This window comes from Stegodyphus dumicola, chromosome 1 (genome assembly GCF_044657685.1).
Source record: "Stegodyphus dumicola isolate Sdum_Otavi_A_Nest chromosome 1, ASM4465768v1".
In the NCBI taxonomy this organism is placed as follows: Eukaryota; Metazoa; Arthropoda; class Arachnida; order Araneae; family Eresidae; genus Stegodyphus; species Stegodyphus dumicola.
The window spans coordinates 250,349,344-250,371,068 of NC_140768.1; the positions used below are offsets into that span (position 1 = coordinate 250,349,344).

The 21,725-nt window shown below is 32.3% G+C and overlaps 1 protein-coding gene across 2 annotated transcripts in view; it reads right to left on the bottom strand.

Moving 5' to 3' along the window:
* LOC118188936 (uncharacterized) overlaps window positions 1-21,725 on the bottom strand; it is a 101,150-nt gene that overhangs the window by 40,457 nt on the left and 38,968 nt on the right. Inside the window, exon 2 of one of the 2 annotated variants that reach the window (XR_004758192.2) lies at window positions 18,696-18,814. The exons of the other annotated variant lie outside the window; for it this stretch is intronic. The gene's annotated coding sequence lies outside the window, so the exon portion shown is untranslated. The remainder of the gene's footprint in view (window positions 1-18,695; window positions 18,815-21,725) is intronic. 2 annotated transcript variants of the gene reach the window in all.

The window sequence follows — 21,725 nt, forward strand, 5'->3', positions numbered from 1 at the left end:
ATCTTACCAAACCCGGAATTTTACATTATCTAAATTGAGAAAATGACACACCCATGACGAATCAAACACCAGAAAATCTGACAATGCAGTCCGAAAAACATCTCGTTATTACGTGAGAAAAAAAAATTGACCCCGCAACTAACAAGCGAAACTAAGCTTTACGAGAATCCAATTACTTAAACTTAGTTCACCCCCACTGTCTTGAAGTAAGCAAAACTGCAACTTTAACAAAGCGACAGGAAGACTATTTCCGTTTCAAACACCTTTAGTTAAAAGGCGACAACACAACCCCCTACTGCCTCCGTTGTTAGTAAAAGTCTATAACCAATAAACTAGATGTGTTTCCTTGCAACCGTCTCTCGCCTTTGTTACAATTCCTACTCGAGAATAACGAGTTAAATAAAGCCTTAAGATCTTAAGAATACTTTTTCCCAGGTTAAAATACACATGAATACAAATAAAAATATTAGAATAATAATAACTTAAAACACATATTAATAATTAAAATAAATACGCGACATAACAATGAGTCATTCTGTTCCATTTTTTATAAATGTATAATACCCAATGACACAAGATGTCCGAAATAGTGTTTGCAGTCTTTGAACGGGAATAACAGAAAATTAACGATAAAAATTATAAGGTGCCCTATGTAAAATTCATAGATTTTCAAAATGAATACTTTTGGCAGAAATTCATGTGTATATGCTGCAGAAGTGTAGAATAGATGAATAAACAGCATTTATGATTACGACAGGAAAGAAAGCTAAGATAATCGCATTTGCATATTTCATGCAATCTATTGCTTGTGGCTTTTGCGGAAGTTTTAAACATTTCCGCAGTTCTTTCTTTTACTGTCTTTTTTTTTTTTTTTTTTTTTTTTTTTTTTTTTTTTTTTTTTTTCCTACAGTTTTTTACAGCTTTCTTTCACATCACACACATGTCTTTTAAGTTCAAGTCTTTCGATCCTTGGAAGAATATAAAAATTAAGTGTTTCATTGCTTTTCCACTTAACGCGTTTTCTAATAACACTTTGAAATCTACTTATGTTGCTAAAAAAATAAATAAATAAACACAATCATTTCATCTGCGTTAACCCTCTGACTGTTAAATATTTTTTTTTTAACTCAATCGTTTCAACATTTGCGTATTTTTTATTTCTTAATTGAAATCTACATTGCAAACTTTACTCAAATATATGAAATTTTGGGGAAATTTGTTGGAAAGAAAAGGTAATTTGGTAAAAGGTAAAAATCCAAACATTGAACAAAAGGTTTTACTGACGGTTAAACACTGAAGTAGAGTGATATGCTTTTAACAGAAGGAAAAACGCAAGCCCGCATACACTGAGGGATGAGCAAACTTTGCTACATTTATGTTGCCCGTAAAAATAGCGGGATAATCAAGCAGAGAATTTATGCTTGCCTCTTCCTAGAAACCAATAGGAAGAGGCTATCTCTCACTTTCATTGCTCGCATACATTTCAATCAGTTATCTTCGCCACTTCTTTTATTTTCCTTTTCATTTCGCTGAAACACCTTAGAACTAAGCTTTCTTCTTCTTCTCGCTCTGCCTTTTGAAAATTTTTCACTATTTAACTTGTAATATAATTATTAATTGAAACCGAATTCCAACTTAACTAAGCATCACATATTATTGGTCTAAATTGTAAACCAATCCCAAACCGTTTGGAAGTATTTGGCAAGTACAATTATGCACCACGTTTACCTTATTTGCCCGAGAAAAACAATTAAGTTTCTTTCAAAATTCTCTTCCGCATTGTCCCAATGTAACTCCCGAAGCCTGTATGAAAAATAATATGCCTAGTAAGCAATATGTCTACACTTTATTCCTTTATCTTTCCAAAATAGAGATGGACGATCCTCCTCGGAACTCGTTCAAAGAACCGATTCCCATTAATGATTGAATGATCTCCGATCCAGCGAAAACGGAGAGTTAGTTCTTTAACAGTTCACGGAGAGCTCTTGTTGGGAAACGTGCCAAAAATTGATTCGCTTTATATAATCAATAACATTCTTTTCTTTATTATTTACCAGAAACATCTCTGACCTTTTTTATGTGTGCATGGAATATATATGTATATATGTATGCTTTTGGTTGGCTTCTGTTCCATGTGGTATTTAAAAAACAAAACAATTAATAAACCGACCCATCTCATCGAAACTGTCTATCCCTGTTGGAAAATGAGTGGAGTTCCTTTTCCCATCTTGAAGTGCTAAGATCTGTTAAAAGTACGTAGTTTATAGGTGCTCAGTTTCCTCCTCGGATTCCCAGCGCTCTGGCGCTCGTTCTCTACTCGCAGATCTGAGTCTTTTGGAGTCTAGATTATTCGCTCTTCTCATCGCTCCTTCTCTATCCACGTATTTGATTTCTTTGCCTTCTCTATCCACGGATTTGATTTCTTTGGAGTCTTCATTATTCACTCTTTTCATCGCTCCGGCGTTCCTGTTCTAGCCGCAAATCTGGTTCTTGCGGAGTCTTGAGTATTTTTTTTTTTCCCTATTATTCGAAGTTGTCTCTTTGAGTTTCCTTTCGATTCTTTGAATACTGTATCATATTATGTATATTAGGTATTACCTTTCTCATACAATATTATTGCAACATTTAAGTAAAATAACAAATTAAATTTTTATTCATTTACTTAATTTACTAACTTCTCATAGTCATGAATTTCTCTTTAATCGTCTTTAGAATTAGTATATATTTATTAATATAAATTTTTCCATCTAGTGTACTTTTTCAAGGTTGCAGAATGAAATTTGGCCCTATCGCATAGAAAAACATTGAGTGATATTTGGTATCCTCCTGTCAAAGATACAAAAAAGAAAATGGCTATATTGTCAGCAGACAATTTCCTGTTCTTTCAGATTCGTTTTCTGTTCTCTGCCTCGAATCTAACAATTTATTTTTTCACTGTGTTTGTAGTAGCAACAGAATATCATTATAGTAATAATACCCTTTTACGGCGTATTCATTAAGTTCACTGTTACTGAACTGTGAATCGTTATAAAAAAATGATTCACTTCAGTGAGGGAACGGTTTCGATCTGATCCCTTAAAGACTGTTCACACTGGTATTTATATGAGCTAATGCAGATATATGAAACCCCCGACGCTGTTCCAAAACCAGTTTTTCTTCATAGCGGCGCGAGATGGAAAAATCTGAACCTCCAGGTATAATGGAGCTACTCGACACATAGAACTGATTCCCTTAGCACAGATAAATCCCATTGGGAATAGTCCTTTAACCAGTTAACTGTGGCGCCCTCGTTTAAGAGTGCGCACCATTTTGTGTTGTCAGAATCGAGCCATGGCGAGTATATTCGTCAATCACTGAGTAAGTCGGGCTGGTAAGATATTTGATGAAAAAGATGGGTTTATTTTATAAAATTGAAAAATTTATTATTGATATTTACTTATTTGGTTAACATAAGCATATATTACGTACATATTAAACTATAAACGCAATAAATTGAATTAAATATTATACATATAAAAGCAAGAATTTAAATTCCTGCTGTGGAGTGATATTCAACGAAACAGGGTATTATACACAATGGGACTCTGCAAATCGAACACCAGTAACGCGATTCCTTCCTGATCTTATCGTTTGTAGCAATGCGACCACCTTAGCGTAGGGTTGTTTTTTTTTCAATGTTCCGGGTATATAATCCGGAACATGATTCCCGCCTAATTGGCTTATATTAGGTCTAAATGGCCGAGTTCGTGTCGATTTATTTCTTTCAATCGGATACGTCGCAAAAGTGTCTTAAATAAATTTGAGCAAAAGATTGATACGCGATAATGTGTCATTATTTTTTATATAGTATTAATGTATTCAGACGCATAATGTCTAAAAAATGGAGAAATATCTTTCTGTAGTACGTTTTGAATCGATTTCTTCTGTGGAGTACACTATGATAATTCCATCGCTCATATCCACTCCACCGATTTTTTATCATAATCAATCATTAGCTCCGGTGTCTTTGTTATTGTTTTTCTTTTGTCTGTTTCTATTACGTTGTGATTATGTACAGTACTTACTAAATAAACCTTCCTATTATGTTTCCATTTCATTATACACATGACAAGTATACTCTTCAATACACAAAATAGTGCCACTTCTCCATGACGAGAATACTCGTCAATCACAGTTAATTGGTTAAAGGTGCGATTTTGTCCATCTCTTGTCCAAAGGCCATTTAGACAATAAAATGTCGCCCTGCTCAAAACCAAGACTTTTTTTCAAAGCTATCGCTTATCTCTGAACTCCTACAAGGAATACAGTTTATTGTGTATTTCAAGTTTCCGTAGTTTTAGCTTCTAGACGTTTCGATAATCATGCACAAAAAGGAAGCCTTTCGTTTGAAAGCAACATACTTTCTTTCGCAGGTTTCGCGCCACCTGTGGCTTTGAAATGATTTGGTTCATTAACATGGCGGGAAAAAGTTTTCTCTTACCGCAAGGAAGAGGATATATTGTTCTGATACATTTGTTTATCTCTTCACCGACGCTTGCAACTTTGTCAACTTGCCATACTCAAAGTAATGGTTGTTCTTGTTATGGAAACGAAACTGCTAGAATTATCCCTGAAGATTGGTTGCGACTTAACACTTGCTTTTAAATATCCACCCTGTGGTTATTTCTGTAAAACCTACAACACAAATATTTTAAGTTTGGTGTTGAATTCAAGAAAATAAATCAAATCATAAACACTTATGTTGCGATGTTGCTTTCGAGTCTTAACCATATTTTATGGGAAACTATTACTTCATAAAATAATATAATGTCGATTTAACTACACTTTCCTTTTTCTTTAAATAGATTTCTCAACAAGTCTCAAATCTGTAAATAATTTATTTCTATTTATCAAAATGTTAAATATTTCCAAATGAATGTTTTCCAAAATTTGAACGTTTGAAAATTTTTCCTGAAGTTGAGAGAACTTTATGGTCACCATTAATGTATATATGAGGCCCGTTCACAAATCAATAAATCAGAATTATTCTGGTTTTAAAAGCTAAGAGAGATAATCGAGTTTTCTGCCACCTTTCTCTTTCACTGCGGAAATATATATATATAGAAATGCCACAATTTTGTCAATCTCCAGCATTGAAAGACAGGGAAAAAAGGAAAATCCCTTTCCTCTTTTCTAAACTTATTGAAAAATAAGCTTGTGAACGAAGCTGACACAAATTTAGTTTTTCTGAGAGTTAGTCTAACCAACTCTAGAGACAGTTCTCCTTTACGGAACTTTAGTTTCCCAATAGAAATGAAGGCTGTTGGTAGTCACCGACGAGTTCCAGAAAATGTCTCAGTTTATTACAAGCTTTCTTTTGTGGAAAAAGATTACTTTGCCAGAAGTTATGATTAAATTTGCCTATCCTGACAGCTTGAAACTTTCAATAAGATTCGACATTGTGTTGCCATTTGTTGATTTGTGATCTTTTTGGAAAGAAAAAGACTTTGGCTTCAGTTCATTATGTTTTCTATTAACGATTCTGTATCGGAACAAGGCTGTTTTACGCAAGCAACGTTTTATTTCCGAACTTAGAAGCTGGAATATCTGGGTGCTTGGATCCTAATACTTAGAAAGTATTATTTGGATTAAAAGACTGTTATTTTTTTTAAAACGTTGAATATAAATATTGATAGTCGGGAACATGTGACAGGCACTTCATAAGTTTCATCTTTAAACTTATCTGCTATAAGAAGATGCTGAAGCTCTTATTTTAATGTTAACAAATTCTTATTTAATGTTGAAAAAATACTACTATTCCTTATAGACACTAAGACAAGTAATTTTGCAAGTACATAGCTTATTTTAAAGAAAGCAATTCATTAACATGTCTAATTCAGATAATTTTGCTAATTATTGTGTTTGTATTGATCACTTGAACTTCCGGGAAACGTTTAAGTGCGGCGAGAAGAATAATATCATTGATAAACTTGTATAAAAGTGGAAAAACTAAGATTCACTTAAGCCTCTGATAGCTTATTCTGCTTTCGACATGTATAATGCAGATTAATGCCGATTTCATGGTGTAAGGAAAACGTAGTATCTTCCGAATGATGTAATAGAGGTCAATAAAATCGTATAAAGGCTCCTTTCAGATATGAATTTGGAAAAATCTGAGATTCTATTTCGAAATAAAATCTGGAAAATATTAAATATTTCCTAATGAAGTTTTCTTTGAGTAAAATCTTTAGACTTGCAAATATGTTTATTGATTTTTCGAAGTCTTTAAATCCCAAAATGAGAAGTTTGAAAGCCAAAATATCTATTTTTATCCTGAAGCATGTCTGTCATATATAATAGCACCATTTCATCAGTTTGAAAAAATTGTAATTTCTTTATTTTTTCCCCGCGCCCTACTGTACAAATGAATAACAACTTGTGGATATGGCAGCATTTCTATCTCTTGAAATGAAATATAGAAAACTATAAAGTCCATGAAATATCTATATATGGAAATGAAATCTGATACAGGGAAAATTTACAGCCAATGTTTTCCAAGCGATAAATTTATCGAAGATTCATGGAATGAAGGAACGTCAAATATTTTAGCTTTTGATTTAAAATCAAAATTTGATGTGGACACCTCATGATTTTCTTATTAAATACTCTTTTTAGAACAACATTAAATATCGTCAGATACTGATTTTTAGACTAATTACGTGTGTAACGTTTTTGTATGATTTCGTTATTTGCCCAATTTTTTTTTTAATTTGACCTTGACCAAGCATGAATATTTTCATCATTTAAAACAAATTAACGGAATAAAAATTAGAAACGTCATGGCAATCGATGTGTAGATTGCACAAAGACCGTACTTTCAGAGAGACAAAATTAACTTGTATTTAATTCCTTATATATATACTATTTGTTCATTTAACAATTCACAGATAAACTTAGGTGTGGTTCAAATAGACATACCTGACATCATCGAATGTTCTCGGAGGCTGATTGAATGTGCTCAGAGCTTCTCTGCAGTCTTGAAGATCTTTTGGTATATAAGCGATTTCCCATATTCATATAAAACGAAATCAGTATGTTTCAGACCTTCAAGAAACAGAGAGCTCCTCACCAAAAATATGCCTTAGGTGTTCCTTTATACATGTGGCCAAAACTGACCGACTTATGAGATTTTGGAGTCGTATATCTCCTGAAAGTAACTGCTTACCGAAACAACTCCGATAATATTTTTCTCTTTTTTTTAACTTCCCGAATACTTCAAACTTTTCGCATTTGTTCTAATGCATGCAGTATTTCAAGCAATCTTAGAAATTAACTCAAATTTTAAAGCAATGTAGTAAGGCCTCTTTTTTGAACTGGCTATTTTGGTGCTATTCCTATTGATGTTCAGTTACATGATTTTGGGAGTCATCTTTTCAACGAGTTACCTAACTCGTCATTTAAATTCAGCAATGTCAGGGAGCTGAGTGTGAAAGTAGGCTCCCCCCCCCCATATCCTATAACGAAATCTAGAAAAGTCATTTAAGGAGACCGAACTAACTAAAACATTCAGTCCACATGATACCCTTAAGTTTCTAAGTAGGGAATTTGTGAAAGAAGATATTTAAGCATTAAATTATGCAGCAGCATTGAATTTTAATAAGGAATTGTTGGTACGATTAAACAAATAACGGCGGAAATGCTGGGGTGAGCGTCACAACGGATTGAATATGCTCTGGAAAACTGTAATTACTTTAATCGAATCTATATTAAATTGCTTTAAAGTTTAACAGACTAATTTATTTGCTATATAATTGGTGTAATATAAATAGATATGTGCTTTTTATTTTACATTAGTGATGATTCATCTCTAAAAACATATTGCAAATACTTTACGACCACCCTAAGCACATGAATTGATAAATAGTTAGGTAGGTAATCAACTAGATAAGTACATTAACACATTCACATATAAGCGTTGAAATGGCCCTTAAATGGTGTGCCACATTATAATTTCATCTTTGCAAATCTACTGGGCAAAACCAATGCTATTGAAATTATCCTGTATGTTATCAGACAGATGAATTTCTCGTAATTATCAGCTTCCGTTAAAAAATATAAAGCTTGTAGCTTGTGCACCTGGTTCATGCCTTACATTTACAGCTTCAGGAAAGTATCTTTCTCAAACATTGCAGTACCTTTATTTCTTTCATGAATTAAATTATTAGCAGATGTTCTATACTCAATCTGAATTTAAATATGAAATCAGGAACGAAAAAAATGCGTTGATTATGAAAAAGATCCGTAAAAGACTTGCTACGAAAGAAACTATTCCATTGACGAATATAAGACAACATACAGTTGTCTTATATTCGTCATGGAATTCGATGCCAAGGTGTTGTTTGAAGATCTTCCTCATCCTGCCAATCGTTTGCCAATTCAAACTATCATTTATGACAATTATGTTGATGATAATTTCCCTGTTGTGTGTTATACAGATGGCAGTAAAATTAATAATCGAGTTGGATTGGCTTATGTCGTTTTCCATAATGGTTCTGAACTGGAATACAAACTCTTTAGAATTCCCAATGAATGCAGTGTTTCCCAAGTCGAATTACTGTGCATTAGTGAGTCAATTAAGTGGATATCTAACAACTCTTCGCTAAGTGCTAAATTTCTTATTCGCACTGATTCTCTTTCATCCTTATTTTCTCTTAGGAATATCTTCTCATATAATAAATTAATTGTGACTTCCCATGCTCTTCTTAAAGACCTTAATAATAAAGGTGTTGATGTTATCTTTTCTCATGTACGTGGCCACACTGGCAATCTAGGAAATGAACGGGCTGATTGGTTGGCAAAACAAGCTACACATCTTCAAGTAATTACTCCAATGATACTTCCCAAGTCATTTTACAAGAACAAAAGTAGAGATGATACAATACTCGAGTGGAATGAACTATACAGGAATTCTACTACTGCCTCTTTGACTAAACTATATTTTCCTTCCATTCCTCACAGACTGAATAATAAACACTTTTTCTGCAATTTTGAAGTTACTCAATTTCTAACTGGACATGGTAAATTCAATTCATATCTGAAGAGATTTAGATTATCTAGTACAGACTTGTGTTCATGCAGTTTCGGGGGAGTGCAAAATGTCGAACATTTGTTGTTCTATTGTTCAAAGCTCAAGGAAGGACGAAAGGAACTCATTTCTAAGTTAAACTCTGTGAATATTTCATTTCCTCCCCCTCTTCATGTTTTTGTTCAACATAAAATGGCTTTCTCTTTTTTCTGTAAATTTATCTCTTACGTATCATCTGTGAATTTGTAAGTTTATTTTATTTTGTGTTGTGTTGTTGTATTTTTTTTACTTACCTCTGTAAGCCTTGTGTAATACTATGTGGTGCACAAGGATTTAAAATTTTCAATAAAAAAAAAAAAAAAAAAAAAAAAAAAAAAACCTACAAAGAATCTCTTTCTTCTCCTTAATGGAAGAAAATTATTCTCTCTCTCAAGCAGCGAAAGAACATCCTTAAATTAACAAAATGTGCGGGAACTAGAGAATTGTAGGAGTACTTTACCTCCTCAAACACACACATACACACACACACACAAAGGCAATAAACTTTTGTTTTTCTCTGCTAGAAAAAGAAGTGCTATTAAAGCACTGTCATAAAACTCGATAAAAATCTCTTCCATTGCATTTCAAAGTGCTTTGAAAAGAAGAGGTTCAAAGAGTGAATAATAAAAACATCGCCTAGGGCCATCCTAATAGGCAGAAGTTTGAAAGGCGCTGAAAATGTTTTTATGTTAGTATCTTAAACAGATTCAGCTATATACAATGCTGGGTTGAGCAGGTAAAAGTTGAAAAGTGCGTCTGTTTTATGCACTTAACAGACTCTTTTGAATCTCAGAACATATTTCAAAAAGACTAAAAACTGCAAATTAGCTAAGCATATGTTTCTCAAAGAGTAATCTGATCAGTCTGATAGGTTTTCATGACTGATTAAATATTTATCTCTTATCTTATTTATTGTAAATTTTTAAGTATAGCATACGCCACTTTTCGTTTCTGTTGTCTCTCAGATTTATTAAAATCCTTGAAATAGTATCTTCGAAGAAATTTAGAAATTATAATATCGGATTTTATATTTACTCTAGTGGTTCTTCAAAGTTGCGTGTTGAGCATATTAGTATTATATGAAGCTTTGCTTAGAATATATACTGTAAAGTCATTCCCTTCTATTAGGTTGTCACGTAACCACATTAATGACGGCTGCAGAAGGAAACCGTGCATCCAAATTCCTCCCCCCCCAATTTATTTGCATTTAGCGTATTTCAATTTGTGAAAAGCTCAAGAATAAAGGCTGAGATGAATTATACTCTCGAACGAGGTGGAGAAAAAAGTACTGGTCAGCGATGTTGATACACATTATTTACTTAAAAGGAGGATTCAAAGGCCTTGAAGCCCTATCAGAGCTTCTCTTTCTTCTAATTGCCTTTGGAAACATCTGCAAATTCTGAATGGGAGCAGGAAGCTTACTAAAACAATGCTCGTGTGTGTAGAATATACGGCAAGGAAGCGAAGGGTTAAATTACCCTTTATTTCTCACAGTTTACAGCCGTTCTCTCACTTCGGGATACAAAGACCAGCACTTATAGTCTGAAACGTAGAAAATAAGAAGTAAAACTAAATTAAATAAGAGCTCAACTTAGATACTTTGCATTTGCATAGACTAGTAACGCGAAGACTGGCCTTTGAACTCCACGTATGTAGTGAGTAGAATGCAGGAAACTATAATACGTCTTCAAGTTTCAAAGAGAAGTAAATGCTGACCTTAAAGGAACTGACTGAAAAATATGCGCGTGGTAAGGCAACGAGAAGTCTCTCTCTAACTCTCTCTTTTGGCTAAAATCCATACCTTAAATACTTAACAGTTTGCAACCTCATTTGCATAAACACAAGTAATAGCACTTATTCTGGCCGGAAATGGAAAATAAGAGAGACTAGCAAAGTTCTAAAATAAAATAAACGTTAGTAAAACTTAAAATCCTTACAGCTCCTGTATTAAATTTACAGACTGTAGATGTGACAAAATTCACAAATGCACATTTTATAATTTAACTCCCATTTCGAATTTAATGATTGAGGAATCAATATTCTTTAACTAGAAAAAGAGTGTTCGGGCAAAATCTAAACAAAAAGGTCAATTGGTGATTATTCGAAACGATTTGCCTGTTGACTTCGAGAAAATACCAAACATAATTTTCACGTAAATATGTAATTGATAATAAAATTATAATAATAAAAATAATGAAAATTTAGATCTCTATAACGAAGTTGAGGTGCAGTCAAAATTTGAGATAAGATTGAGATAGGTTAAAATAAATTTGGGTATCATTAGCTGTACTATACTGCTATGTTTTGTTTCATTTATCAGTTTTGTTAATTCATAAAGTAATTGGTATGATATTAAGAACACAACTTTGACTTTTTTCGATACGGAAACTACGAAGTGATTCCTCTTTTCGCTGTTTTGTAAACGGTCGAATCCATTGTTTTAACAAAAAAAGAGATTTAATTATTGTTTAAATAAAACATAAAAATAATTTAAATTATGTAATTATTTTTGTAAATTTATTGTATTTGTATTATAAAATCATTCAAAAGGCTTCCAATTAAATAAATATTTTATTATTTCTCTTCATGATTTATAAATGATTTTACTGAAAGAATTCAATCAATATGTAACATATACATGTAACAGATTTTGGAGTAGATTTATTATAGTCTTTATTTTTTAATCAAGTCTAAACTTCTAGGTTTCTTTGCACTACAGCACAAATTATACAGCATCAGAGCATTGTTCTATAAATGTATAAAACCTTACCTTATATGCGTTTCTTATAATAAAATATGCATTACATTCTAGTAAATTAAAACTAAAGCATCCTGTAGCAGAAGTGCGCAATCTTTGTATCTTCTAAGCCTCAAAGAAAAATGGAAATGCAAGGGCCTTGCTGTCAAATAAAAATATGTCAAATTGCGCATTTAACTTTAATACCGAAAACAATATTTTCCTATTAAAACAGCTGTTATTAAAATTACATTTAATTTGTTAATTCAAATATTATTTTTTCTATGAAAAAATAAGAAATAACGTGTTCAATATTAAACCTGTTTTTTACACCAATATATCATCTATATTTAGTCTGATTAGTATAGCAGGTATTGAAAAAAATATATTTAAAGCCTATGCTTGAAATCTTAGCTCTTATTTTATATTATGTATATTTTTTAGTTATCTTATGATCTATATGATGGTTAGCTGCTTTGCGTTTGACCCGGGATTCAATTCTAGAGGAGATATGTGTAGTTAGGTTAATTTAATTCATTAAAATCTTAATTCCAAGTTCAGCTACGTACTTTAATTTACTGAGTAACCTTTTAATTAGGGTGCTGATAATTAATTTTTTTAAGTTAGCTTCTTTGTTTTGAAAAGTTAGCTATTCAGCGTTTAGTTCCCCCCTTAAATAATTTTGGAGCTATTATTACAATTTAAAAATACAAATTATTGATTTATCTATTTGAAATTTATACACAGTATACCTTTCTAGTGAACCTATATTTGTTAGCATAAGTTAATTAGTTCCAAAATTATTTGCAAATTAGTACATATTTTCATTGGAAATGAGATGATTTTTCTGACTTTCAAAGGCTACTCTTTAGTTTTGTTTTTAAGCAAAGTCACCCACTTGAGCTGTTTATTCTATCCGGTTACTAAGGGGTTAGAAAGCGTGAGAAAAGAATTATTGTTTTTTTATCATCTAACTAAATTCTTGAAAAGAATTATTGTTTTTGAAAAGCTTTATTGTTAAGCAAAGTCACCCAGTCTTGAATGGCGTCAAGGAAAAAAAAAGAGGTTGATTTGAAATAATGGAAAAGGAGAATTTTTTGTATTGCTTTCTTCTTGACTTAAGCGCTAAAAATTCTTCCTTCTTTTGAGACATTTTCTGAAATGTGGTAACCTACATTATTTAAAACGCGGTGCAGTTGGGAGAGATGTCACTTTTCTTTCTGCTGTATCTTTTCTCTGCAACACCCTCGAAGAACAATGCAACAAAACAAAAACAAAAAACAAAAATGATAACATGAACTAAACTTATTCGGTTACGAAGTTAAAAGAGTTAATTTAGGTAAAAATAATACGCCGAACAAATATTAATTTAGAATCAAACAACAAAAGTCAGCGTTATATTCGTAAATTTTAAGAGGACTAGTTTCGATGGTTTTACCGAACCATCATCCTCAGCTGCCAAAGGGCAAATGAACAAGATAAAATAAGATGATGATATCTTGACATGAGTTAAACTACTGGCGCCATCTATTGATGAAACAAGAAAACTAAAACCTAATTTCCTTAAAGATGTATTGGAGTTAGGGTCGTTAACTAGAACATAGAGATTTTTGTTAATGTGAAACGCCTCTAGAAAATCTAATTCACAAATGGAAGATATTTTTTTTAATAATTTTGGCTGCAGAAAAGTGGAAAGCGTGATTTTCAGACCAACAACGCTGGGCAACAGAGGACTTTTGTGTTGCCTTTTTCCTAACATATGCCTCATGTTACTTAACGCGAAATTTTAAGGCTAGTTTGTTCAATGTAAATTAAACCCCACTGGCAAAGTAATCCCGTAAATACCTTAGGAATTCATATCCGTAATCCTTAATTATGGAACCCGGAATTTTATTGCTAAGAGAATAAACGACCCGAAAATTAAACTTCTGTAAAACACGCGCAAGTTTATAACTAAATGATGGAAAGAAAGAAATGACAACATAATTCTTATAATCTCCTAAAACAAGAGTATGGTTTTTGAGGTGTTGAGACGAGAATTTTTTAACTGCCTGGTAAATATTGTTGGTTAAAAAGCCTCTATCAATAGCTACTGCTTTTAAATAATTTAGTTCTTGATCAAGAGCGAGTTCGGAGGAGCAAACCAGAACTCCTAGAAGTCTGGAAATATTCTCAAGTCATAATGTTTCTAAAAATTAATGTTTTAATAGCCGATGAGAATGTCATGTCTTTGAATAAAGTTCAACTAAAAGTTAAAATTCTCCGAAATATAGCCAAAAATTCGTATCTTTTCGGCAACTGAATTTCAAAGCTATCTCAACCTGTATATGCTTTTATGATCTATTATCGACACTGTCCATTTTTAAAAAATAATATGCTTGATTTTGTTTCCCAATGGTCCCACGTCCGTTTGGGTAAAAACTAGTGCTTAGTCGAACAAAGAAGCTTGTTCATCGTTTTCATTTTTTATTTATATTATCTTCAAATGCATTGGAAAAGATTAAAAGTAACTCTACTAAGTTATTTTATAGTAATGAAAAAATCTTATTATTTTCAACTTAAGTATAACTTATTTTTGTTAGCACCCGCTAGGATGCAAACTAATTAAAGAGTATTTAAAACGAATGCTTTTAATATTTTGGATACAGTGTTTTTCGCAACGAGGCTTGAAGATTTACTTCCTCTAACCTAGCTCTACCAGTTATTATTCTTGCATTAACAATTTGCTAACTAAAGTTAAATCGCGGCATTAGAGTTTGAGCCAGCTTAGTTTGGCCAAATTATTGTAATCTCCGGTTACTATACTCTTTAATTTGTAAGTTCAAGTTTATATTTTTATAACTTCAGGTAGCGGAAGATTGATTGTACGCACAAGTGGGGCCTCCTGTTAAAATTCCAGTTCATTGAAAGCGTTTATTTGAAACCTTCGCAGGACTTAACATGTTAATTACATGCAACGTCGGTTAACGTCTATTATCGACACTGTCTATTATCGATAATAGACGTTAACCGACGTGTCATATATCTATAGGATAATAAGTTCGCTTTACAATAACTCGCTTGACAGTCTGATACGGAATGAAGGATTTTGAGTTAATATTGCAGTTAATCCCCTACAAGTCTTCTTAAAAATATATCATGACACAAGTGTCATATTTTATTTAAAAAATTAGCAAATATCATAGAGTCGTACTCTCTTATCCACATAAATTCCATGAGATCCTATTAAGGAACCTGGCGACTTCTCGCACAGACTTTAATGATACCAACACAGAAGAAGGGTGAAAATAACCTTTTATTATTATCAACTATGAAAAGAAAGGCTCGTACTTCGTGCTGTACATTAACACTAACAACTTGTGGTGGAATTTAAGAATCGTTATACAATAAATTATTCAAGGCTAAAGAGAAGTGCTGAACTGGCACTTTAAGTTTAGCCTAACTAGGTCGACTCGACAACCTACCCGGCGTAATAATTATTCAAGTGGCCAAAAAGACGTATCAGCAACTGCGTAACAGCAAGGACAGATTCGAAACGTACGCTGGCTAGCCAAAACACGCTCTGAATAAACTCCGAGATTCGTCCGTTTAAATACGCACTTCACTTAACTTTAAATTAGCAGCCTGGTGAGAAAATGCGAGAGGAAGTTGAGAATTCAGAAAAGATAACAAAAATTTAAATAATCGGTGAAATGAACTAAGGGAAACCCTACACTATAACACACTTTATTTAATAAGAAAATTTTTGTAAACTGCTTTTCGTTGTAATGGGGCTACATAATTTTCCTATAAATAATACCCGCATGTAAAATTATTTGCAAAAGAAAATTACTACAATGGTGTTATCATATGGAAATCTAAAAATAGAGTAATAATTTGGGAACTTTATTCGATGCATTTTAATTTTGCAGCAATAAGAATTATACCGCGAGGAGTGGTCGGCAGCTGAAAATAGAAACTGCTTTCCAACGTAGTTCTTCAAAATCAACTAATCGTGGCAGTCAGGAGCTAAAACTGCCTACAACAACAATTTGGCATGTTTCGAGACGTCGGGTGGTTATGAAGCCGTATAACATTTGTTACAGGCTCTGCGTCCTGATGACAAACTCAAACGTGGGGCATTTTGTAACGAGATTATTGATGCTATTGACAATGATAACTCTTTCGCACAACGCTTCGTGTTCAGTGATGGAGCAACTTTTCATGTTAGCGGTCATGTAAACACATTGTTCGAATTTAGGGCCTACAGAACCCACATGCAGCCTTTGAACATGTACGAGATTAGCCTAAAATTCAATGTGTTTTGAGCGATATCCCAATTATCTGTTTACGGCCCATTCTTCTTTGATGGAAACACGGTTAACAGTCAGCAGTATCTCGCTATGTTACAAAACTGTTTGCTTCCGAGGCTACACGAAGACAACTTCATTTTTCAACAAGACCGGGCACCACCTCACTAGTGTCGCCAAGTGCGTGATTACCTGAATGAACTTCTACCGAACCGTTGGATTGGTTGTCAAGTAGCTGGCGACTTAGCATGTCTCAGTTGGCCTCCACGGTCACAGGATTTGACACCCTGTGACTTCTTCCTGTGGGATTTCATTAAAGGCAACGTTTATGTACTCACAGAACCTGGAAGAGGTGAAGAACCGGATCAGTACTGTCATAAGATCAGTGACGACGGACATGCTTGCCCGAGTGTGGGAGAAATTTGAGTGTCGATGTGATATTGTTCGTGGCGCTCATGGAGGACATATTGAACATCTGTAACATCTGTAATCTTAACTTGAGAGGTTCGTACATATGTGTGTAAAGTTTCATATTCGTATGTCTTACGTAAGATACTTTATTAAACTGTACAACTTAATAAAAATATGCATTCGAAATACCTATATTCTTTTTGAAACACGCTGTATGTTGTAGAAAGGCATCTAAAGTTGTAACAACATTCAAAAATGGCTGCCATATTTGCAGCATGCTCTAATGCTCTAAACAGTAAAAAAGTCCTTTTATTAGCAGTTTTCTTTATTTTTAATTCATTTCTTTTAATTTTTTTTTTTTTTATCACATTTCCTTCCTTGGAGGTCTGTAGAAAAACTCTTAAAACCCTAGAAACTTATTCAAAGTACAGAAACGTATAGATTAATGCAAAATTACGATATTATATTATGTATGGGATAGTATATGGATATTTATATATGGGATCGGTACTTACTTACCTTGAGATCCATGAATTTACTTCAGAGACGCGGTTGTGTAGGGGCAAATAAACTAGTCCGATTGACAAATAACTTGAATATTTAATTAAAACACGAATAGTTGCACTATGAAATGATTACATTCATAGATGGAAATGGATGAGATTATTTACAGACGTAGAGAAGATAACGTCTTTTACATGCAATCGTCTTTCACTTTAATCGAGTCATCGTCTTAATGACGGAATGGTCTGAATCCTATCACCCGAAAAAAGCGTTCTTTCACAGAGCTTCCTAAACCGTCTAATTGTTATGAAAAATGCCATCCTACATATTGTTGAGTGCGTACGGGTTCGCAATAATCTGAATGCACAAGTCTGATGGAAAGGTAATAAAATTTATTCTTTTCTCGAGAAATAAAACGGACTAGACGTGCTGAAAATGCTGAAATTTTTCCTCAAAGATACTCGTACAATATCACAATATCACACAGGAGTTACATTTTAAACTACTAAAACGTTAAAAAGAACCCAATCCAAAGTGCAGAGAAAACTAATCCGGTCTTATCGCGAATCGCTACAATAAACAACAAGAACTAAGTAAAAAACTCAACTGAGATGTTTTCCTCTGATTTTTTAAAGCTTTTAATCATGCACGAGAATATTCTGGTAATTTTTATTTTCTCGAGGTTTCTGCAAAGCAAAAGAGTAGAATTAAAGGTAACACACAATTGCATCTATTTCAATTTAAATATAAATTAAGGCATATCTATTTATTAAATGCGCGTGCTTCTGTATTTTTACTTTTTCGGCGTAGCTTTCTCTTAAAACTCGTCACGCGCTGCATTACACAGGGTAATAAACAATTTCAATTACAATTCTACTAAAAATAGCTAACTAAATACGAATTCCGTAATAATATATTAAAATAAGAACTGTGGATTTGAAAGTTCTTAAATAGCGTTATTTCTATAACAGATTTTCTTCGTTCTGTTATATATAAATATGATATAAATCTAAATAAATGTGTATATATATATTTCGATTTAAAGAAAGGGGAGGGGAGGGGATGACCGTCTATAAGTGGTGAAAGGGATGTTTGGAGCAAAATAGGTTGAGAATCACTGTTTTATACTTTGCGTAAGCCTTGTAAGGGATAAGATAGGGTTTAAAATATTTATATTTTAAATATTTATATTTTAAACTATGCTTATAAGATAATTGCATATTATAATATATGCAATTATCTTATAAGCATAGTTTATATATATAAGCATAGATTTATAAGATAATTGCATAGTTTAAAATATTTATATTTTAAACTATGCAATTATCTTATAAATCTGAATTGTGAATATACCTTCATTCCTTTCTTGCAATATTAGCAACATTTATTGCAGAGATTGTGATGTTTTTACTGGTATTGAAATTTGTTTCAACAACTGTTACCGGAAATTTGATTTTATGTACGTATAAATTTTGTTCTAATTATTGAAATTAGCTGCAGCAAACATTTTTAGAGAATCAAGATTAACGGGCAACAGTTTTCTTTCCTATTTTGCTAAATTAGTAGAGAGATAAAGAACATTTCAAAACTTAAAATTGCAGAACTTAAATATTACAAAGGTTAAGGCCAAACAGATGTACAAAAATTTTACTTTTGTGAATAATTCCTCGTCAGATTTTCTTCATCGATCTTTAGGGAACTTCTTGATGCAGAATACGGAAATCTTTGCTGTGGAAATTATCAGCATCATACACACTGATAATCTAGATACTGAAGAAATCAATATGTTACCATAGAAAATACTGATTTTCTCTTGAATAAGTAGAGATATATAAGCTTATGATATTTCTCAATTTAATTATTTTTTCCATTGTACTTCACAGTTTAAAGCGAAAAAATTAAAATATTGAAAGATCTTGTATACAGAAAGAGGGTATTTACTCAAATGTTATTCAGTATTACGCCATTTAATTTTTAACTAGGCCCAATAATAAAATGGACTAATTTTTATTAAATTTTGCAGAACTTGTAAACACAAATAGAAAGGATGGGAATATTAATGACAAAATGTTTTTTAAAAATAGGATTTAATAAAAAAATGAGGATTTTAATTTAAGCAAAGATTATAAACACACAAATCCGCTTTTTGGCAGAGCAGTTGTTTATTTTACCATTTTTATCTATGTAGCACGCGCATAAAAATATCTGACTGAAACAGTATTCAGTTAAGAAAATAAATACGTTCAAATATATAGACAAAAATAATTAAAATTTGTAATTTTTACCAGATTGTATTACTCTGTACGTATTTCTACCAGTATATATTGAACTCTGGAAAATTACTTGTATCCTGACATTTTTGTTTGATTAAACCAGAAACGCTAGAAGTCTTTTGTAGCTGAATTGTAATTATTATTATTATTATTATTAAAGACAATCAGTTACGAATTTACTCTTAGATTCATATCAGAGAGATATGTTATAGTAGTATAAGACATTAAGTTAACTATCGTAGTTAAATTAAGAGTTGAAAGATACGTTAAATTTTAATTTCCATACCTACAGTGAATGGAATGACTCATGCAAGATTTAAATGTGTTGCTTAATATTAGAAGTTATTTTCTCATATCCATCAGAAAGCACATTTTAGGTTCTAACTTTTTTCCTTTGCTTTTAGTGTTCTTTCGCAACACCAGATGGCGATACCTCTTCGTTTAAGCAGATATTTCTTTTTACCTACTTTACATTGAACTTTCTTAACGGTCTAAGTTTGAATATGTTCATGCATTTTAAATCTGCACATTTTGTCCTCAGATTTAAAATTCACGCATTAGCTGACCAAATTGAGACCTTCCACTTTTTAAAATATCTCTTGGATGAAGCGGATATTTTCAATATTTTATAAAAGTGATGGAAGAAATCCCAAAAGTTTTTGTTATGCAGAATTAGTCTGAAACGAGCTTGGGCTTTTTTTATTTGAAATTTAAGGCGAAGTTAGGCTAAATTTCATAAAACATCAAATCAACTTTCGCGAATAATTTTTTTAACGTCTTTTTACGTTGTAAAGGAAGTATTGTAAACTCGAAAAATGGCGGGCTTCAACTAAAATATCAATTTTGACCGCTCTCAATTTAAACTATATTTTTGCTTGACATCTGCAAGTACGAACAGAATAAGAAATTCTTTTTCAAAACGGGTTTTAAAATGAATTTAAAATGGATTCAGAAGAGATTTTTTTTCCTTGACGTCCGTACCCACGTACGTATGTATCTCGCATAACTCAAAAACTAGTGGCCTCAGAACGTTGAAATTTTGTGTATGGAACTGTTATATTATGTAGTTGTAAACACATTTTTTTTTTTTGGTTGCAACTGATAACAGCAAAAGTATACATACATACACAAGTATACAAGCTATTACCCGTCTCGATGAGCTCAGGTTTTATTCTTATATATTGGTAAATTGCGAATTTTTTGCGTTAAAAGTCATCGAAATATATTGTTCTTATATTCCAGTTAAGGTTTTTATGCCTTTAGTTAATCTGCATGCAATCGTTGTAGAATTATTTACAATTTAAAAGTTGTTTTAATGCTACTAAGCCTAAAGGAGCCGCCATTTATTTGTATTTGAAACTCTTAATAGAAGAGTGCACATTTTTTTTTTTCACATTTTCTAAGCCCAATTCAGTGCCTTTTTTCCGAGTGGTACCAAAAGTAAACTTTCAGTTTAAACCGAAAAATCTGTCTACCTTCCTGCTAGCCAGTCTTGTTTTTTCGTATAAACTCTAATTTTAATTGTAAAAATTATTTTTTAAACTGTTTTTAACTGTATTCGGTGTTTTATGTTTTTCTGTGTTTTACAATTTGTAATGAATATACATACATATCATTCTTCAAATTGTTGCTACCAAATACTATCGCTCTGTAATATTTTTAAAGAAATTAAAAAATGAACAATGTGCATGTATGTATGTACATTCCTCGCACTGTGGAAAAGTGACGGTACGTAGAACCACCAAATTTTGAAGTCCTCCATTTGAGGAAGTGCACCTGGAAGCCGAATTTTGAATTTATTTTAATAATTTTTATTTCATATTTTATAAAGCTTAATGAATTTTTTCAGAAAAAAGAAAAAAAAAAAACCCTCAACGATTTGAAAGCGAACAGTGGCAACACTATTAGAAATAAAATATTTTTATCTCCAGCGCCAAACTCGGCTCTATGAAGCAATGCGTTGAAAATCATGAGGTGTCTCATTAGAAATATTTAATGCTTTTATGAAATTATACTTGCTGGATTCATTAAAATCATTATTTTTTTCATTTTTATGATTACTATTTTATACGGCTGGTCGAGTGAGAGACTAGTTTTAATGAAATATTATTGTTACGTTATTTTCTTCTTTTTTACGTTCGTACGGGGTTCGTGCAAATTTGGAGTGATTAACAAGAACGCCACTCGATGAAGTATCAAAACACAATTTATTGGCCAGTATTATTCAAGACAGGTTCAAATTCACCTAGTATTCGATATCACGTTTACAGTCGTCGAAGAGCTACTATACACACGCTGTAACAATCACAACCTCCAGGTTATCAGCTGACCCAACCTCCAGGTTATCAGACTATAACGGTGCAGACAGCTTCACTGCAAAGCACCACAGTACAGCTCTCTACTCTGCT